The following is a 21,877-nucleotide window of genomic DNA, read 5'->3' as shown; positions in this document are numbered from 1 at the left end:
CATGCTGAGTGATGGATGACCTTCCAGTCCCTCCAAACGCCGAGCTTAACATTCCTGGGTGTTTGTTTGGGCTTTCCCATAAACTGTGAAGTTTTCCCTCTCTTCAATCAAATCTTTTCACACATTACTATCGTAGGTTATCTACTTTTCATCATTGTGATCAATTCTCAGAAAGGGCTTAACTCCATTATGTTTCAGTAGAGGTTCACAAATGGAAATTCGACCGTGTAAATGTTTTCGAGTCTGATAATGTGATACCAAAACGGTGAGTTTCCTTTTGCAACCAGCATCCTCCAAATGATTTAATACTGTTTGGTGATGGATGTTTAGGTCATTGGCGATATCATAACTGCTTACATATCGATCATGGTTGACTTTTTCCGGAAGACCACCCACTTTCTCTGTGATTGATCACCCACTGTGAGAAACATTTTGAACATCGAGATTTCTAGAACGAAAGCGACTGAACCATCCTTTGGTTGTTGTTTTTGATAACCTATCTTGTCCATAAATCTAACAAATTTGTTCATAGTTCTGCACAGCATTTGCATCTTTATCGAAATAAAATTCTAAAATGTACCGCAGTTTTACGTAAAGTCCATTGATTTCCATGGAGCAATATCGTACGTCTGATTATAAGAATTTCACCAATTTTTGCACATCTACTAGCTTCAACAGTCAGCTGTCAAATTATGTTACGTTGGCCAGCTGCGACTTACATACCCTGGGACACTAACACCATCTTGTGCACAAAAGGCTCAATGCTTTTTAGACTACCTGATATACTGTATATCTGGGCAATTAAGACATAATTACTCAGTTCTTGTGATGTATTCTCAGTGCTAAATCCTAATCTATTCCTTTAACTCTAGCTTGTTATTTTTTTCTTTTGTGGGCTACAAAAGAAAGAAATTTGCCACTTTAGTCGCTAGTGAAACGAGCTTAGTGGTTCGATTAGCTAGGTTTAGTTAGTGAGCTATATTCTGATAAACGAAGAGTGTTGGAACGACATTCTTCACAATGAATCTTATTATATTTACCGACGGAAATCAATTTCTTTAAGACGATAGAAATAATACACTTATGAAATATTTATAAAATGGACCAATATGGAGAAGAGAGCCCAAAATTAAAAAGACCAACAAAAGTTTACCATCTCATGAAACGTGGGTTCGCAATAGGCGAAAAACTTTGATGGATGGATAGATGGACGTGAGTTTAGCATCTCTTTCAGTAACGAGATCACCTGAGATGTAATCCTACACTGGGAACTGGGGTTTATCTTCCGTTGTAACTTCGATCTAAAACTGCTGCGTACCAAAGTCAAGAAAATATGATGCCGTAACTTTACATCCACAGATTACATCGACCCTTCCTGAATGAAAAATTTTCTTTGAAAAGTAATATATCTAGGCCTTGCTAACAAATTTCACTGCTGCGAGCAACATGAGTAAAAACTAATTAAAATTAGGTTACTTGTTGGTGCTCGGTACGTGGACTTTGTTCTGAACAGAAACATGTGCATGAGTTTTCTCGAAGTTCTCCCGTTCCCTTCCACTTTCTTCATTACACTATTTTGTTTACTATCATCACCGTCTCTCTTAGCCTCGGTGCATAATTGTAGGACGATAAACTATTTGTCTATTAACCGTTAAATTTCAAAAGACAAACTTTAACCTATTCAATTATTCCTTAACTTTCAGAGGCATAGCGTGGTTCCCTATTTATTAGACATAACGTGGGACACGAACCACAGGAGCCACGGTGCCTAAGGTTCGTACGCTAACCACACAGCCACGACGGAATTTAGGCAAGATCTTTAGCATAAAGTGTGACTCCATCTCGGCTGTTGTACTTACAAACCCAAAACTAGTAGAATATTCAAAATCTGACTCAATAGTTGAAAGGAGTGATATATGTCTACAGGATGAAATTCCCTTGTAAACTTTAAACTAATAGGTTTTTAAAAAAATCATATGATGAAAATATCGACAAGGGAAGTCTTCGACATACCCTACCATTAATAATATTCTTGCTACCTTAACATAAAATTATATTTTTTCAAATATCACTATGTCAGGTTATTACATATTCCAAAAATACAAGTTATACGATAATATACAATGTAACATTTATCATTAAGTGTTACAAACTAAGAACGCTACAGTATCGCAAACATCGAAGAATTGGAGGCTACTTCAACAATAATATAACTGAGAGGACGATGCAATATACAATGTTAGTCTAAATCAATATGTAAGCAGAATGCGTCTATGTGTTTCAAAGGAATTTTTACTACTGATTGAAATCAAGTTTTAATACAAGTAAGAAAATAAAAAATTAACTCAGTGCTCATACAAGCACGATTAAAAGCAATGGACACGAGTGAGGATCCTCCCAAAATACAATGATATGAAACAATTTTTCCTTAATGTTTAAACTTGAGGCAGTAGCATCTCTTTTCCCTCTCCGATGGTCTAGTGGCTAGCGCTTGTGCACATGGTCCCGACTTGAAATTCCAGTGGGAGAGCACAAATATTTAATTTCACGATCATTCACCTCATTCAATTAATCATCCATCTCTTTAGCCTAAAGAGCATAATCGTGAGACGTTACACCAGCACCCTTGAATAAACAGAATAACGCAATAAAAATTTAAGAATAATGCATCAAATATTCAGAATTATGCGTTAAAACAACTACAATTAAATACCGGTAATAAATAGGGAACCACGCTATGCCTCTGAAAGTTAAGGAATAATTGAATAGGTTAAAGTTTGTCTTTTAAAATTTAACGGTTAATAGACAAATAGTTTATCGTCCTACAATTATGCACCGAGGCTAAGAGAGACGGTGATGATAAACAAAATAGTGTGATGAAGAAAGTGGAAGGGAACGGGAGAACTTCGAGAAAACTCATGCACATGTTTCTGTTCAGAACGAAGTCCACGTACCGAGCACCAACAAGTAACCTAATTTTAATTAGTTTTTACTCATGTTGCTCGCAGCAGTGAAATTTGTTAGCAAGGCCTAGATATATTACTTTTCAAAGAAAATTTTTCATTCAGGAAGGGTCGATGTAATCTGTGGATGTAAAGTTACGGCATCATATTTTCTTGACTTTGGTACGCAGCAGTTTTAGAACGAAGTTACAACGGAAAATAAACCCCAGTTCCCAGTGCAGTGCTGTGAGGGGACGAGCAAGGCAACGGCTCCGGGCGCCGAAGTAAAGGGGCGCAAAATTCGGGAGGAAGAGAGAAAAGAGAAGAAGGAAAGAAAGAGAGACAAGAAAAATTACTTGGAATATTTTAGATCAACAGCAGTATGTTTCAATCTAATATGTAATTTGACCAGGATCAGATTTATTGCTTAAAATCAGATAAAATCAGGATTTATTTTTGAAAATTTTCTTACGCTTCGCGCCAACCATAGTGGTGATTGGTGTCTGATCTGTTGACCTCACTCATGTGTACGGTGGCGCCGTCTCACATCTCGGCCCGGGCACTGATATTCCACGGCACGGCACTGGCAGTTCCACTGATGATAGAAAACTCTGGTCTTCTGGTAGAATGATAGATACTACGTTTTAGTGACGGCCTTTCTAAATTCTGGAAAGAATAAAATACAAATGAGGGGTGAAGTTTCACAGAAGGCTTACCCTAAACGAACGGGCCAGATATAGCCTATCCTAACCGAACCTAATTGCCGTGAACCTAACCTAGCCTACCCTTTTGTAATTACGTATATACTTTATCGTTAATGTGTGAACCCCCTCCATGAAATATTGGCCGAAATGGCTTCAAAAACTACGTGTAGAAGAATTTTATTTTCCATGCATGTTTCTTTTGGTGGCCATAAACTCGACTCTTACGTATTAATTATTAAGGTATTCAAGTTCTACTGATACCAACGAATGAATGAAATTATCTTACTCTTTGCATCAAGATATTGTAAAACCACATTGCAGTGTCTTCAGCCCATTCATTTAACTTGATCGCCTTAAATCATGATGTACGGAACGTCGATACCATATATAAAAGGAGCACAATCTTTGACATTAGAATATGTCTCTCTTCTTCCTCCATTGATTCTGTCTTCTTCTTTCGTAGTACTTTAGCAACAGAATATTGTCAATAAGTTTACAGTTACCTATCTTTCTTTCACACCTATATAGGTATTTTATTTAAAGTCGCGGATGTAAGTTCATGTCGACTGCAAAATTGTTTAAATTGTATCAAAGTAAATTGCATCAAAGTAGTTCTTACTATGACTATGAATATATCCTATTTGATAAAAATTTACTGTAACTCTTTGCTTTGGGCAAGGCAGTGATATTCTGCCACTGTTAATATTATTCACAGGTTGTCACTGATCCTTTGCTGTTCCTTATTCATTGCTTTCTCATTAATGTAGTTTCCATTTCATTTCATTTTATTATCAAAGAATAAAATAGTATTAAAGTTGAGCATGAAACACTATTACTTATCTAAATGCCATGTTCTCGGAATTCTTCTGCACAGCTATCATAGTGTATGTGTTTTATCCTTGCATAAATTACGCCTAGAGACTGATTTTGCATTGTCAATCTTTCGATTTTTTTTTTTTTTTTTTTTTAGTTGAATTTACTTATGTTGGTAACGGGGTATCATTTTATGTTAGAAGACTTTAAGAAGGGTATAATGAGCTCTTTGAGGAGCAAAGGATACATATTCTATGTATTTTAATTGATTTGGTGCCAAAATTCTTCGTATCCCTCATAAAAAATATGTCTGATTTGCACCCAAATGCCCCCTGACGAACATCAAATGTTATCAGTTGAATGTATTTTCACTTTAAGTGCCAAAACGTCTCCTTAAAAGGATATAAGCATGATTTCATTACAAGAAGTGAAAATGCTATATCCTTAACTCGGCAATGTATTTCTAAACATTACTCTGTATATTTTGTACACCACTTGAAACAATAGGTTCCATATCATGTAGCTTGGATGATCGAAATGGACATTAAAATTAGTCCAGACAGTGAATCAATGAATATATAAAGTGTCGATAAGTGTAAAGTAATTATATATGCATGAAGGAATATAAAATAAAAATCAAATTAGCCTGCCGTATTCCTCTGTAATATATTGGCATCGTAGACAATATGGTTATTAATAATCGTTTCTACACTTGATCGACTCAGAATCACTTATAGTTCAAAAGTGAGCTCACCAAAATGCAATGTGGGATTCAAAATCGACGCCGCTTGAAACTATCGTCCAGAATCATTCTCGTTCACGACCAACCACGTCCTCATACCGCTGTCGTCGTCGGGAAGAAAAAGATTCAAGATTTTCGTTAAGACCTGTTTGACCACCCTCCATATAGTCCCAACCTTTCCCCCAACGATTACTTCCTCTTCTTGCGTTTGAAACGGTGGTTTGGTGGACAACGGTTTCAAAACGACGAGGATCTCAACACTGCCGTTGCCAACTGGTTCCAACTCAGGAATCAAACTTCTATTGAGATGATTTACTGAAGATGGTGCAGCGTAACGAAAAGTGTTTGGAAAGGTATGGTGATTATGTGAACAAGTGAAGTAGCTCCGTAGGCACCTATTTCTGGCAATACATCCCGTTGCACACGAGAGTCTGGAGTCTGTTTTTTTTAATCATCAAACGACCCTTAATTTTTTAATATGCCTCGTATATATATATATATATATATATATATATATATATATATATATATATATATATATATATATATATATATATATATATATATATATATATATATATATATATATATATATATATATATATATATACAGTTTCCCACTAGGAAAGGGCCATGTTTTGAGGAATGTCAGTATGGGTCATGACAAGCTATCGTTCCAGATATCGATGAGAGACAAATATTTCGTACACATTGCTTCGAAGACACATATCTCCGGAACTGATGAAGATATCGGAATCACACAAAAGTAGGTAGCACACGTAATAGGCATTATATACGTATCCCATTCATCACACTCACAGGTACAAATATTCCGGATGAAATTCCGGAATTCGTATTCAAACTTCTGTCTGCCCATTGAATTGAAATAATTAAAAGTTGCTTGCTTTCACAACAATGCAAGCAAACGGGAAAATAAAGAGGTGTTTTCACAAGTTTATTGGGCTTCTTTATTTCACTCTTGGCTAGGTCTTGCGTGCGTGTGTGTGTGTGTGTGTGTGTGTGTGTGTGTGTGTGTGTGTGTGTGTGTGTGTGTGTGTGTGTGTGTGTGTGTGTGTGTGTGTGTGTGTGTGTGTGTGTGTGTGTGTGTGTGTGTGTGTGTGTGTGTGTGTGTGTACATGTGCGTTACTTCCTAGCAGAGATCCGTATTTTATCTTTACACCCAAAAACACTAACATGTAAGAAGGATTCAAATTTAAGAGATTTTCTCTGAAACGGCTTTAACGATTGTGTTTACTTTTAACTAATAACTTTTGTTTGTTTGTTTTAAAGACTTCCAAACTATGATACGAGTGAATATTAGTTAAATCTTATAGAAACGGCTTTGTTTGTTCATCCGTCCGTTAACAACAGGTATCAGAGCAAAAGCAATAAAAAATATCAAGATGTGGTTTATTGCATTCGATTAAGCGTCTCAGACATAAGTTCTATCTCCTCCGTTAACTCTCTATTCAAACCGGAAGTGGTTCAAATTAAACATTTCTGGTTTCAACGTTTATCGACATAGAAGGAAGCCAGTAACAGATAGCGTAAAACGGATTTTTGCAAACAATTCAGTGTCTCAATACAACATACCATAACTGTTCACAACACTCTATCGAAATCTGAAGTGATTCAAATTTACTGTTACTTCCGGTTTTACGAAGAACATTTATTTCCGAAGAACGAAAATTTTATCACATAGCGTGAAGCGTTTTTTTACAAATGATTCGGCTTCTCAAGACAACATATTATGATCTATCCACAATACTCTACTGTACCGGAAGTGGTTCAAATTAACTATTACTTTCTGTTTCAATAGTAATTTACGTAGAGGAAAAAGGGTAAAATTTATTAACATGCGTTTTCTTTCAATCGATTCATCGTCTTAAGAATTGCTTTCATCTCCTCCGTTGAAGCTCTGTTCAAACCGGAAGTGATTAAAATTAGCCATTTCTGGCTTTAACTTTTATCGCGTCACAATAAATACGGTGATAGATAGCGAGAAGCATTCTTTTGCAAACGATCCAGCGTCTCAAGGCAATATATCATGACTATTCACGATGTTCTATCAAAAGCAAAAGTGGTTCAAATTTACTATTATTTGTCCGGTTTCAATATTGATTTCTGTAGAGCAGCAAAAACGGTAGAAGATATGAAGAAGCGGCTTTTGCAATCGACTCAGTATCCCATGAATAGGTTCTATCTCCTTCCTTAGATCTCTATTCAAACCGGAACTGGTTGAAATAAATGACTATTGGATTCAACCTTTATCGCCATAGAACAAAACAGTAAGAGACAGTAAGTAATGGCTTCTTGATACAATGCAGTCTGTGAAACAGGTTCTATCTTTGATCTTATTCCTCTATTGCAAGTTGTACTTATAGACGCGCTACTTGAACTTTGAATACTGAATTCGCATTGTTCGGAAGTATTAGTTTCATTATGTGAAGCGAAATTCACTTGTTGAAAATTACCATCCCTTTCATCGCCGAGGTCATAGTGTATGGAGTCATGGACCTGCAGTTTAAGGTAGAATCCGAATCACCGAAATGCATTCAAATTTAAATACTCTCTCGACAAAAATTGAACCTGAGACCATGTGCACAAAAGGCGCTCAAGCTACCGACTAGACCAGCGGGTATAGGTAAACTATTGAAACGTTTTACAAGTACGATAGCTGGTAGCTCATTTAACTATTATCATTTAACAACTGAGTTGAATTGATTTTGAGTTTAGCGTCTCTTTCAACAGCGAGACTATATGAGACGTGCACATACTGATTAACGTTAAATCCGAACCACATGAGCTACCGCCCAGAATTGAACCCGGGTCACCCACGACAAACTTTAACAATTTACTCCAATATCTGATAGAGATTAAGTATACTCTGTACCATCAATCATGTATCAAATTTTAACACAACTTGGATAAGATAGATCCAATGTGTTGAATTAACACAGTCATTTTTATTGTATATTTCACTGTTAGGAGTATAAGTACCTCTGTTAAGACTATGTGTGTCACTATTAGTAGTATGTGAGTCATCCTTTGAAGACGAACATCAATACATACAATCTGCTACTTAAATTGTACTTTTTTTTTTACGTATACAATGCAGAAATTATCTGTTCCACTACAATAAATCAATTATTATTGGGAACAAACGACACACTTTTTAGCGCCATAAAAATTCAAGTTTATTGGTTGTCTTGAAAACTGTACATCAGAATTTGCGTTTCAAATATGTAATTTTGTTCAGCTTGATGTGATTTATCAACTGATATAAACAACGTGTTACAAAAATTTGTCACAATATTTTGGGAATAGATTCCTCACATCAAAATAAGAAAAAAAATAATATGGACCTGTGGTCGGAAGAGCATAGTTTCGTAGTTATGAAGTGCCGAAAACGTGAAAAAATGAACATTCAAGGTCTGTAGTTCCACTACTATAGGACCGATCGTAGTCGGGTCAAGACATCACTAAGTAACTGGCATGTGAATATCCAAATAGCCATCTTTCAGAACCTCTGATACTTGCACAATCATTTTTAGAGGGGTTGTTTGGGAGTACTTGATCACTCTTTACCTACCTCTCTAAAAATTGGTCTGCAAGTACTGGAGCATTCTCAAACATGGATATTTGAATAGTTGACATACCAGTTCCTCTGTGAAACATCGTAATAAGTGCGGAAACACCGTAATAAGTGACAAACACTGCAAAAATATAGCATAAGCAAAATAACAATGTAGGCGGGGAAGAGTGATGGGGTGTAATGTTTGAGGACAAATCACAATGGGAATGCGGCGTAGGATCGAAACTGCGTAGCATCGAAACTGCGTACGATCGAAAAATTCAGCTCAAAACCTGTTTCGATCCTACGCAGTTTCGATCGTACGCAGTTTCGACGCTACGCAGTTTCGACCGTACGCAGTTTCGATCCTACGCAGTTGCCCTGAAATAATTTAAGTTTTAATCATGCGCTCAAAAAATATATTTTTTTTTCTCTCTCTCTTTAATTTGTTTAACCTGTGCAGCTATAAATTAGGGTTCCGTCGAAGCTGTTTCAAAGTTAGTATTACACTTCTGACATAGTCATCATTACAAATCATAATTGATTCTCAATCCATACGCCTGTAACTTGTCCATCCTACCTGCAGTGTGGATCCTACGCAGTTTCGACCGTACGCAGTTTCGACGCTACGCAGTTTCGACCGTACGCAGTTTCGATCCTACGCAGTTTCGACGCTACGCAGTTTCGACCGTACGCAGTTTCGATCCTACGCAGTTTAGCTCGTGTGGAGTCCATGAATATAACCGTAATTTATAGCTGCACAGGTTAAACAAATTAAAGAGAGAGAGAAAAAAATATATTTTTTGAGCGCATGATTAAAACTTAAATTATTTCAGGGCAACTGCGTAGGATCGAAACTGCGTACGGTCGAAACTGCGTAGCGTCGAAACTGCGTAGCGTCGAAACTGCGTACGATCGAAACTGCGTAGGATCGAAACAGGTTTTGAGCTGAATTTTTCGATCGTACGCAGTTTCGATGCTACGCAGTTTCGATCCTACGCCGCATTCCCATATTCATGGACTCCACACGACCTAAACTGCGTAGGATCGAAACTGCGTACGGTCGAAACTGCGTAGCGTCGAAACTGCGTAGGATCGAAACTGCGTACGGTCGAAACTGCGTAGCGTCGAAACTGCGTACGATCGAAACTGCGTACGATCGAAACTGCGTACGGTCGAAACTGCGTACGATCGAAAGTGCATAGGATCGAAACTGCGTAGGATCCACACTGCAGGTAGGATGGACAAGTTACAGGCGTATGGATTGAGAATCAATTATGATTTGTAATGATGACTATGTCAGAAGTGTAATACTAACTTTGAAACAGCTTCGACGGAATATAATGTAAAATAGTTATGTAATATGAAGAATTTAAAGTAATGAAGAATATGATGTATAATGAATATTGAAGGATAATAATAATAATAGTGTTTAACGAATATTTCGATTGTAAAGATATTATTTCTAAAGGCTATCAGAAAGTTAGAGAAACAAAAGTCAGATAAAGATTCATATGCTGTTCTGTGTGTACTTGTCTGCGTAATATGAATGAAAATTTATATGATTTTATGTACAGCTTAACGACCTAATCACCAGTTATTCATATGTATGTCAACAACGTTACAATATTGTACTTCGCTTTGGGAGTTTCTCATTTGTACGCTGAACCTCAAATCGATTTATAATTGGAACACGTACCCGTGGGGGTAGGAGCATTTCAATGTATTCCGTTACATTTCACAAAAATATTTTTAACCGTAAAAGATTCGAAATTAAACTACTATTCAAATAGAGAATAAAATCACGAAAGTTTACAACTATTACTGGAAATCAATGCTGTCATCCATTTTGAACATTTTAAAAGAACATAGTTTCTAATGTATTGAAATTTCATTTCTTATGAATAGTTTGAAACTTTGTAAATAGTTGTAAAGAACCTGCAGAAAATTCGTCAAAATCCTCCTACAATGGGGAAGCCGTGTTAGACATGGAGTTAGTGGATGCAGATGGCGGCATTGGAAAAGTCCGGGTCTCCCGAGCACAGTGGTGATATCAGAAACCGGGCCCCAGCCATGAGGCTCCAGAAAAATGGGGTCCCGAAGTTTTGGGCGCGGGTTCTTTCTATACGCCTATTAAACATGGAATTGTATGTGGGTGGGTGGTAAAGTTTTTAAATGTTCGGGTCGTCTGAGCACAGTGTTAACGTCAGAAATTGGGCCCTTGTCTCAAAGGTCCAAAAATGGTGTCCCGAAATTTTGAGCTTGGCTTCATTATATTTTTCTTTTAAGCATGGAGTTATTGGATACATATTGTGGTGTTGGAAAGCTCCGGGACCTGAGACTCCAGAAATGAGATCCCAAAAGTTTGGGTTCAGGTCTCTTTTATTTGCCTATTTAACATGGTGTTGTACTATAGTGTTAGCGTTTGAAAGGTCGGGGTCGATTAACGAAAGCGGTAATGTCAGAAATTGGGCCCTGGCCTCGAAGCTCCAGAAAATGTGGTTCCGAAATGTTGGGCTTGAGTCCACTCTATTTCTCGTTTCAGCATGGAGTTGTTGCATACAGATGGTGACGTTGGAAAGATCCGATTCCCCTCAGCACAGTGGTGGTCAGGAACCGGGCCCCCAACATGGGGCCCCAGAAATGGAGTCCCAATGTTTTGGGCATGAGCCCCTTCTATACGCCTATTAAACATGAATTGTTGTACGAAGGTGAAAAACTTGTATCTTCGTAAAAAAAAAAAAAAAAAAAAACTTGTATCTTCCTTATAATTATTAGATAATAATCTCAGCTCCTAAACACGTATAAAAGATACCGAAGTTATATTTCAGCAAAAAACAATTACCATAAAACATCTCTTTGCATGTGTAATGACTGAAATGTATTATACTTTGCTTCCCTCCCAAATAAATAAATAAATAAATAAACGATTACAGTCGATAAGCGTAAATCTGGCAGAACCTATTTTCCGAAATCTAAAACAAATCACGCAGATTGTTTATTGCTTGTTCGCGATTGTCCACATCACATTTTCGGTTTTTCATTGTATGTAATTAACTATACCATAACAGAAATTCCCGCTACGAACAAATTACACGTTAGGTATACGCCTATGTGTCTCGTCTCGAGGACTTCCGGGCAGCAGTGGCTTAGTGGCAGAGGGTTCACACATGCTGCGGGGCCCTGGTTCTATACCAACTTGCGCAAAGTGGGGTTTGTGGTGAACAAACACCGTGTGTGAGGGTTTTCTTGGAGTTTCCCTTTCCCACAACTCTTTCATTTCACCATTCCATTTATTCTCATCATCTGCGTCTCCTTTAGTCTACCCAGGATGACAGTCGGACATAAAACTTAAAGATTGCATTTTCATTTTCACATTTGGAGACCCTGTATCTGTGTTCCTTGAGTGCCCCAAATGCTAAATAATAATGGGTTGGAAGGCCCATGAAGTTTAGTACCTGGTACACTCATTATCTCAACTTGCCCAAAAAGTTAAGGGCTCACGTTAAGTTAACGCCCCAAAACTTTGATTTTCACACCTTATTAACTATATTGGCCCAAAAGATGAAATTTGTTAGCCCATCGATCTTTATCTCGACTAGCCCAGAAAGTTGGGAGGCTCTGGTGAAGTTAGCCCCCAAATTTTCGGCGCCTATATCACATTAACTATGGGAGAACGAAAGCTGAAATTTGGTAGCCTATCCAGCCCGTAGACAGTACTATGTAGGCCATTCATTCTCTGGACCAGCCCAGAAACTTTGGGGGGGGGATCACGTTAAATTAGAGCCCGAAATCTTTGGCGCGCATATCTCATTAACCCTTTCGGGACAAAATCGATTTTGGGGTTTTTGGTAGACTTTCAGTTAATGATTTATTGCCCAAACACTGTTATCCCGATTGATATCGTTTACGTCTTGTATTTTAGAAGAGGGACATGGCTATTTTTTGGTGTAAGTTAGATTGCAGTGTTGCTAACGGGAGGAATTATTGAAAAAATGTAGGAGTGAAATTTTTAAAAAAAAAATCCCTAGCCGAATTTCATGATTTTTTCTAGCTGGGAACACCGAAGCCACAGGGGTTCAAGTCACCTAAAAAGAATTTTCTGGTATGTTGACAAGGTACAGTAAAAACCTGAAGTCGCTGGCTGCCATACAAAGAGAGAAAGAAAAAAACTCTCTCATAATACACATCAAATTTTGGCACTTCTTACGCGTCAGAAGCAAAAATCAGCATACATGGTGGTTCACCGTCTTCCCTAATTATTCAATCGTGCTCCTCTATGGTGCGTTTTGTAGGCCAAGAATGATTCCAGACAGTTGTACGTTGGTTTGAATATAGCCAAGGACACTGAAATAATAGGGGGGAAAGGATAAACTTCCCAAATTTTTTACAAACAATTACAATTAACATTTTCTGTAGCTGGCAACATTGCTACCACTCAGAAGCAAACAATTTTAAAGTAATCTTTGGCCCACCAATAATATATTCAGCTAGTATCATGATGATATCTCTCAAATTAAGCATGTAATTTTAAAAAGTATATCATTTTTCCTAGAAAGTCACTATTATCCTTAAAATTATGTAATATGGTATACTGTAAGACCGGAATTGTAGTGTCCCCAATTATCCAAGTGAAACTTTTTATAGTGCGTTGTGTAAGTCAAGGATGAGGCTTCCAGAATCTGGTATGTTCGTTCCAATGTAGCCAATAGAAGAGAAGGAAATAACAGGCAAATTTTAGAAGGGAAAAAAGGAAATTTTTACCAAAACAAGTCTGGAAATAAATAGTTCTATGGCTGGAAATACTGCTAAGTGACAGATGCAACTATCTTCAAATAAACCTTAGCCCACCACTAATATATCCTGAAAGTATCATGTCGATATTGAATAAACGAAGCTAGTAATTAAAAATTAATAGATTATGGTAAATATAAAAGTGAGAAAAATCAAGGATTAGAACCTTAATACGAAAATGAAATGAAATGAAATCTTTTAGTTTCACGTCCTACGGTTATGCCGGTTAGGCTAAAGTAGACGCTGATGATGAGAAATGAATGAAATGGTGGAATGAAAAAAGTGGAAGGAAACGGGAGAACCCCGATAAAACCCACACACACGATGTTTAGAACCTAAATACGAATTTATGGTGCGCCTCCTAATTACGCAATTGCAACGATCTGTGCCCAAGTTTGTTCAGTAAGGACCGATGTTTGACTGACGTAGTTCACTTGCGCTCGGACGTATAGGTACGGAATTATAAACATAAACTTCGAAAATTGACAAATCTGAAAATACTTTAATTTGGACCCCTCCTCCAAAGTAAGTTCATGCGTATGGTACGTACCACCATACTACGATTTTTAATTTCAGTAAAAATCCCTTTGTTTTCTTGCCCCCAGGATAACTATATACTCTGCCAGTTAATATGTTTAAAACATTTGGAGTGATGTATCGTCATGTGTATAGATTAACCTCTTGCACACAGAGAATGTTTCTTTTCCAAGATTTAAATAAAACTGAAATGTTTTCCATTTCCATACAGAATTCAATTCACCTAAGATGTCCAAAGTTCACCTAAGATGTCCAAAATTCAATTCACCTAAGATGTCCACAACAATTTTTATGGAGGTAGTTGGAGAATACTTTATATCATAGGCCCGTAGTTAAACTCCCTCTATAAAAATTGTTGTGGAAGCACCTCAGGATTCTGACATACGCATTTTTGGATAGGGCACATACTAGTTCCTAAGTTGTCTTGACCCGACTGCGGTAGGTCCCATAGTTTTGGAGCTATGGACCTTTAAAATTCCTTTTTTCATGTTTTTGGCAGCCTATAACACGTAAACCGTCGCTTGTAGAGGGATAAATTCTTAAGGTCTTTTGAATTTGGCTAATCAGAGTGCTCCTTTGGCTAAATTTGGCAAAGTTTTTAGCCTCCTGGGACTATATAGAAAATTTCCAAAAGTGAATATTTTCCATTTTTAGCAGCTTTAAAGAGACAAAAAACTGTGTAATTTAAATAGACTTTTTGGATGTACAAAATCTCATATTTTAGGTACCGTAATTGAAATCGGAATAAAAACTAGGAATTTTGGTATGTTAGTAGGTTTATGAGGCGCGAGGCCGTAGGATGAGAAATTTTGTATCTGGCGACAAATTCCCACCTACTTAAAACTAAACTGATTATATAAACATTCAATTTTGCCAATTGCCAAGTTCATAAAGAAATTGAAAATCACAGCAACTGGGTAAGTAAGAAAATGCTAATCCAAATGTCAATTGAAAGAAACGGAAGTCTTTTAAGTAAATATTGGCAGCAACGCATTCTAATTTTCCAACTTGGTCAAAAGTTAGCAGGGTTGGAAAAAATACAGTTTAAAAAAAAAAAAAGAAAGAACAAAACGCGTGTTTAAAACATGAAAAAAGTGTTTAAAATGTTTTAAAGATGTTTTAAAAAACACACAAAAAAGTAAAAGTACATGTTTTAAACATTTTGAACAGTTTAAAATATTATTTTAAACATATTTCAAAATCGTGTAATCACGTATTTATTAAGACTTTTTGCTCTTTCAACCGATCTTTTCATTTATTTTATTCTCTTTAAGACTACACAGTGTTGGGTACAGAACATTTCCGTATAGATTAGTAATTTTCAACTTATTTCATATAACGACCCCTTTTATTACACCCTCTTGCCAGTGACTCTCATACAGTAAGTATTTTCTTGGATATAGTAAGCTTTTAAGGTAGATTTTAAAATTTACCAACTATAGAGGTTTCACACAATCTATCAATATACATGGCAAAACAAAAGTCCTCACCATCCTTGTGCGTTGACAACGGGTTGAGGGAGAATGATGAATCTTGGAAGTGGTCTGACACATCAGATGGTGCTATCAAGCATCATGGCGAACATCTGTGCTTAGTATTCGAAATTTCAAATGCAAATGGTGTCATGTTACATGAGGGCTAGAATTTTACCAGAAATGCTGTTGTGCGGTTATTTTAACCATAAAGAAAATCATTTCGAGTTACCGCTTCTAAAAGTTTTGTAGTTATGCCTTTAGGGGCTAAGCTAGCGTTTCGTGGAGGCGGGTGAGATTTTTGTTGCAAAATTTGATTACTACTTCATAACACTGGTGCTAATAAAATTATTTTATAATAATAGGGCTACGTTTTCGAAAAGTAATGTTTGAAGCACACTTCATATTGTGCTAACTTTATATTTTCTGCAAGTCTATGTAATTGGTTGTTTTTTGAGTCAAAAATTTATTGACGAAAGGTAATATTTGAGGCGTTCAGAGTACAATAGATCCAAATCCATTTTCAATAAACTTCAGTTTTCCTCAGCAAATGAATTCTATTTCAAAAAATAATACTTCGCAGTCAAGAATCCAAAACAAATGTAACTAAAACCATGCGAAAAGGCGTGGGATAGTTTCATATGACAGCCGCTAGTAAGGGCGTCAGTGGAACAGGAGGGCAACCACCCTCATCCGCACCCTGCATTTCAGATTTTGGGGACGGTAAGACAGTTTTAGAAATCTTTTGATAAGCAAAGTCCAACAGAATAAGCCTGAGGTAATTACACCGAATAAATACGAAGAACATACAGATGATTAAAACTGGGAAGTTGCTTAGGTCCAATTTCCTGAATTTTAAGCAGGCCCGAAACTCGAAAGTAGAGCCACCTTTGAAATCCTTGGGTAAAAAAATTATACAAGAAAGCAATATAGGCCTATAGCTCCTTACGGCCAATGATCAAAATCCGTATTTATTCGGTGCAAGGACTTCAATTTTTAAATGTTGGACTTTGCTAAGCAAAATGTTTCTAAATCTGCATTACTGCCCCAAAAATCTGAAATTCAGGGTAGAAGACGGATGATTTCTAAACGAACGCCCCTATCTAGCGGCAATCATACAAAATTCTAGATTCCTTTTTTTCAGGTAGTTTTTCTTTCTTTCATCTCGGATTCGTGGTTGTGAAAATATGACATTTTACGTCGATGTATTCTTTTGGACACATTCTGCATTTATGTAACGTAATTATGCATCATTGACTATGACATTCGGAGCTTGACTTGTTAATCATTCCAACGCTGCAACATACACAATACAAGTATAATGTTAATATCTTAAATGTATGAGCAAGGAGGGGGAAGGGAAAATTAGCTCTCCTCCCCATTCCGTCAACGCCCTTGTCTAGCGGTTGTCCTATGAAACTCTAGTCCACACGCTTTCCCGTGGTTTTTGTTTCATTTATTTCATACCCTATGCTACGAAGATATTACGTTTGCTGAGCAAAAGTTAACCTTTCTGAAAATGAACTTGGGTCCCTTGTGCTCTAAATGTTGAGTTGAAGCCAAATTTATCCTGCAATCCAAGTTTGTTCGAAACATATAAAATTAGTTTGTTTAGTTTGATTGATTACGTCTTGCATCAGTAGCAAGGCTATATTAGACAGGGCTTTTTGTTTAAAGTGGGATCTGACCCACTAATTTTGAAATTTTACGTGGGATCGCAGTCAAAATCTATACAGCAAATTCCGACGCCTCGTGTCTCTATCCTCAAAAATTAATGTTAAAAGACTGAATATTGCACCCTGTAGCGTGGTACATACATACAAACAAACAAATTGAGATCAAATTGTCCCAGACCTTGACGTTCAGCACTAACGTTATAATAAGTATCACACTTGGTTAGTTACGTGATCGACTGCCATACCTTGCGTTTCTCACCTGGTCTCTTCATACAAGCTATGCCAAGTTGTAAAGTTTCAAAGAAAATTTAGAACTGTGGTGGGGAAGAGGTACGAAATAAAATTTTCATAATATAATGAAAAAGATATTGTTGATACAAAATTAGTTGTTACCTGAAGTTTCCAGTTGCATCTCAGCCACACCACTGACGTTAGATTCATCAGAAGCAATTTTCGGATCAACATTTTTACCATTTGTTTGGGTTTCCATTTTTACCAAGCATTGCATTTTTTATAATGATTTTCGTTCTTGGAACTAAACCACCCATTTCTTTCTTACACGTTTTGTGACAAACTCGTTTGATCGTTTACTTACCTGATTGAGTTTGAGTTACTCTAATAAATTTGTATCAAATCATGTCCTTCTTTTCTTCACGCATAATCCATGTTAAACGATTCCATGTTGTACGGAGACAGAACTAACATGTACTGTACAAACGAATGCTTGCGATATTTTAATTTCAGAACCTCAACGTCGCAATGAATACAACACAACAGTTTGTTTCCGTGATAATTATTTTATTTATTTTTTAATATCAGTTCTATAAGTAGTCCAACCTTCGACTACGACACTTTCTCGCAAGTTAACTGAGAAGCATTTAAACAATACAATATACATTAAAAATAAGGGGGAAAAGAGACAAAATAAATTGTAGATCACCACATTGACCTGCTGTAGCCACGAGAAATCAAACCATTCACATGGGAAGAAAATAGTCTTCTGATTGGGGAGCACTTTTGGACAGTTCTCTTGCTCTGGAAGATTTCTTTTTTTTACGAACATAAAATAAAATGCAAATAAACATATGTTTAAGACAAGTCTTCAAAATAAACGTGTTTAAAACAAAATGTTTAAAACATAAACAAAATTTGTTTTAAACAAAATCAATTGTTAAAAAAAAGTTTTAATCATTTGTTTTAAATATTTTGTTTTAAACAAAACAACCCTGGAAGTTAGTAAATTTGGGACGAAGCCCAAACTAGCAAAAACTTGAACTAATTACATGAACCTTCGATTGTGCCACCTGCAAAGTCTATAAAAGAAGTGACAATTCACAGCAACTAGGTAACTAAGAAAATGTTAAGCTAACTCAATTGAACTTAACGGCAATCTTCTGAACAAGGAATTTGCCAACTTGATCAGAAGTAGTGGCTTTTGGGGGGAGGATTCTCCTTTCTCCCTGCTGAGACAAGACTTAGCTTATTTGGTCCTCCTGAATAAGTCATAGTCCCCCAAGAAAAACTTCCTGGGTACACCCCTGTATGATTATTTAATTATATTTGTCACTATTTTATTTCTCAGTTTCGTATCTATGCCCTTCGATCGTACGCAGTTTCGACCGTACGCAGTTTCGATCGTACGCAGTTTCGATCCTACGCAGTTTCGACGCTACGCAGTTTCGATCGTACGCAGTTTCGATCGTACGCAGTTTCGACGCTACGCAGTTTCGACCGTACGCAGTTTCGATCCTACGCAGTTTCGACGCTACGCAGTTTCGGTCGTATACAGTTTTGATCCTACTCCGATTTTTCCCTATATAACTTCAAAAAAATACTATTACTTAATATTCTGTGATTATAAAATAATTGTTTTTTTATTGTTCGATCATAAGACCTTATCTGTTTTCGATCCTACGCCGGTTTTAGTTTCGATCGTACGCAGTTTCGATCCTACGCAGTTTCGATCGTACGCAGTTTCGGTCGTACGCAGTTTCGGTCGTACGCAGTTTCGATCGTACGCAGTTTCGATGCTTCGCAGTTTCGATCCTACGCATGTAACCCATCACAATGACGTCTGCCATCTTGAATTTTACGCAATGATCTTAAATAGAAACCATAGCACGTGATATGTGATACCTCATGAATTGTTATCTAAATTTGTATAACCTCTCTATAACGGACAAATAATCATGTTTTATTCGAAAGAAATATACGTTCTAACGCTGAGAGATATAATCCAAATCGGTTGACTGGTTTTGAAGATTACCTGATGCAAACGAACTCACGACCATTGTCTCTTCCTGGCATAGAGCAATATTTTATGTAAGACACTCCTAAATCCACTTCCCAGGAAGAATAGTTACTGATTAGGAAAAGTTCTGTTTGGAAGAATCTTTGGAAAAGAATTCTAACGATTTTTCATAATTTTAAAAATAAAAATTCTTGTAAAACCGTGCAGAATTGTGTGATTCATGGTTCAATTAATAAGAAAGTTAGTGCTGTGGAATGTACTTCATATTATTATTATTATTATTATTATTATTATTATTATTATTATTATTATTATTATTATTATTATGAATCATCTATTTAAAAGTTCTCTTACCCATTGATGTATATTTTTGTAAAAATAGTGTCATCACATTATGGACGAGATCGAATTCACGATAAAATTAAAGTGACACATACTCATAAACATACACACATTCATGATTGTAAATTACTCAAATTTTATAAAATAAAACGTTTCGTTCGGTTTCAACTTTAGTTTTCTTTATAAATAGGTAAATATGTGTATATCTTAAGATCTCATGAATAAGCAAGAGTAAAAGAGAAGTGAAAACAATATGGTTCAAAATTTATTATCTGAAAATTCAGACTTGCGTCAGCTTTAGGCATCTCCATACTAACCCATGGAGTTGGACTAAAAGTGTATAACACTATGCGCTTGGGTTTTTGCAGGATTCTACCATTTCCCTAAACTTTCTTCACTCCATCCTTATCATCATCACCGTTTACCATAAGTGACCGCACAACGAAAGCAGTGGAACAGCAGCACTCACATTAACTCTGGTCTTCATTTATCATACAACAATTCATTAAGTTTTGAATATCTATTCTTTTCTATGTTTGGCTCGTGTTGCTTTTTGTCGAAAAGTCTATTTCTATGAACATAAATTTTGAAGATGTCATTGAAGAATATAAGATTATGATTCTGTTCAACATAAGGATGTCGTTATAAAATTATTGTACTTGTTTGACTTAAGTAGTTTACAATGTAAAACTTGTATTTTTACACACTTAAATTTTATCTTGAATACGTCCATAGTTTACAGGTAGAGTGCCCATGTATGCAGTTTTTTTTAACATGTGTATAAACGAATTTATTTCATACTTTTTTCTCCTCTCAATCTCTCTACAACCTGTACTAACATTACCAAAAATATGTGTCCATTACTGCCGTCGCCTGTTTGAACGTTAAAAAAAAAAAAGCAGATATTCCTACTTCGAAACTTGATTGTCGTCCTTGACATATACATTTAGCTCTTATACATTTAGCATTAGCAGATAATTTTAGAGATTATGGGAAAGAAACTAGATACTTGATTGTTATTAAAATTAGGAGAAAACTAACATAACTAATAGAATCGAGTTTAAATCGAAAGAATTTTTTGATCATTCCCATTAAGTTCAACTAATTCCCCTTTTTTTCTAAAAAAAATGTTACATTTATTTTTTTTAAGTTAAAGGATAGGAGCAGTATTAAGATGTGCAGTTCAATGAAGTTATAGTAAGATTCTACTTGTAGTGTTGTAAGCAGGAGCGTCATTTCAGATTTTGCAAAGCCCCTTGATATAAGTAAAATTTCGCGTATTTCACCGATTTACTACTATTTTATTGACAAAATCTATAGAAATCTCAAATACAGGGGGCAATTGCCCCTCCCTGCCCCCCTGGTTGTAAGTCATCATTTTGCCGTTCGTTAACATAATTTGCTTTCCGCCTTGCTTGGTTTTCACTATTAATACTTAGTAATTCAACAATATAGCACCAAAGAGAAAAGCTTCAATTTCCACACCAGAGTTGTAACTTTTATTACCCGTATTATTATTATTATTATTATTATTATTATTATTATTATTATTATTATTATTATTATTATTATTATTATTATTATTATTATTATTATTATTATTATTATAAGAATATGCTATGTGTTTCAATTGTTTTACCTCTTCCATAGCTTGAAGTATTACATCCCTAGCATCACACTTGGTAGGCTCTACGTGGGATAATGGTTGGGAATTGGTAATTGCATAAATACTCTGGTTGAAAAATACTCTGGCTAAATATAATTTAAATGTATGTTGGCCAGCCAACAATTTCCCGTTATTTATTCCACAGTTTTGACATCGCACTCCCAATCAAAACTTTATTTCTTTCGTACGGGCTTCAAGGTTGGCAATTGAGTTTGTTGGCAAGTGCTCGGAAAGCGGCCAATTCGAACGTAGGGTCAACGTTGGCAATTGTCTAGAGTACTGTTTCCCACTGTTGAGTATTACTGTCTGTGCAGATACGAATTTACTATGGAATAATTCAAAAAAGATAAGCCTCTTTCTTATG

General features: G+C 36.1%; 1 protein-coding gene across 1 annotated transcript in view; it reads right to left on the bottom strand.

Moving 5' to 3' along the window:
* The window catches only part of LOC145667482 (uncharacterized), a 42,482-nt gene extending 38,382 nt beyond the window's left edge, over positions 1 to 4,100 (bottom strand). Inside the window, exon 1 of the mRNA XM_081734960.1 lies at positions 3,933 to 4,100. The gene's annotated coding sequence lies outside the window, so the exon portion shown is untranslated. The remainder of the gene's footprint in view (positions 1 to 3,932) is intronic.
* Positions 4,101 to 21,877: the final 17,777 nt, after the last annotated feature.

The sequence above is a fragment of the Thermobia domestica genome, chromosome 1, assembly GCF_964235325.1.
Source record: "Thermobia domestica chromosome 1, izTheDome1.hap1.1, whole genome shotgun sequence".
NCBI classification, from domain to species: Eukaryota; Metazoa; Arthropoda; class Insecta; order Zygentoma; family Lepismatidae; genus Thermobia; species Thermobia domestica.
Note: the sequence above shows the minus strand (reverse complement) of the source record. Positions and strands in the feature narration are given on the sequence as shown.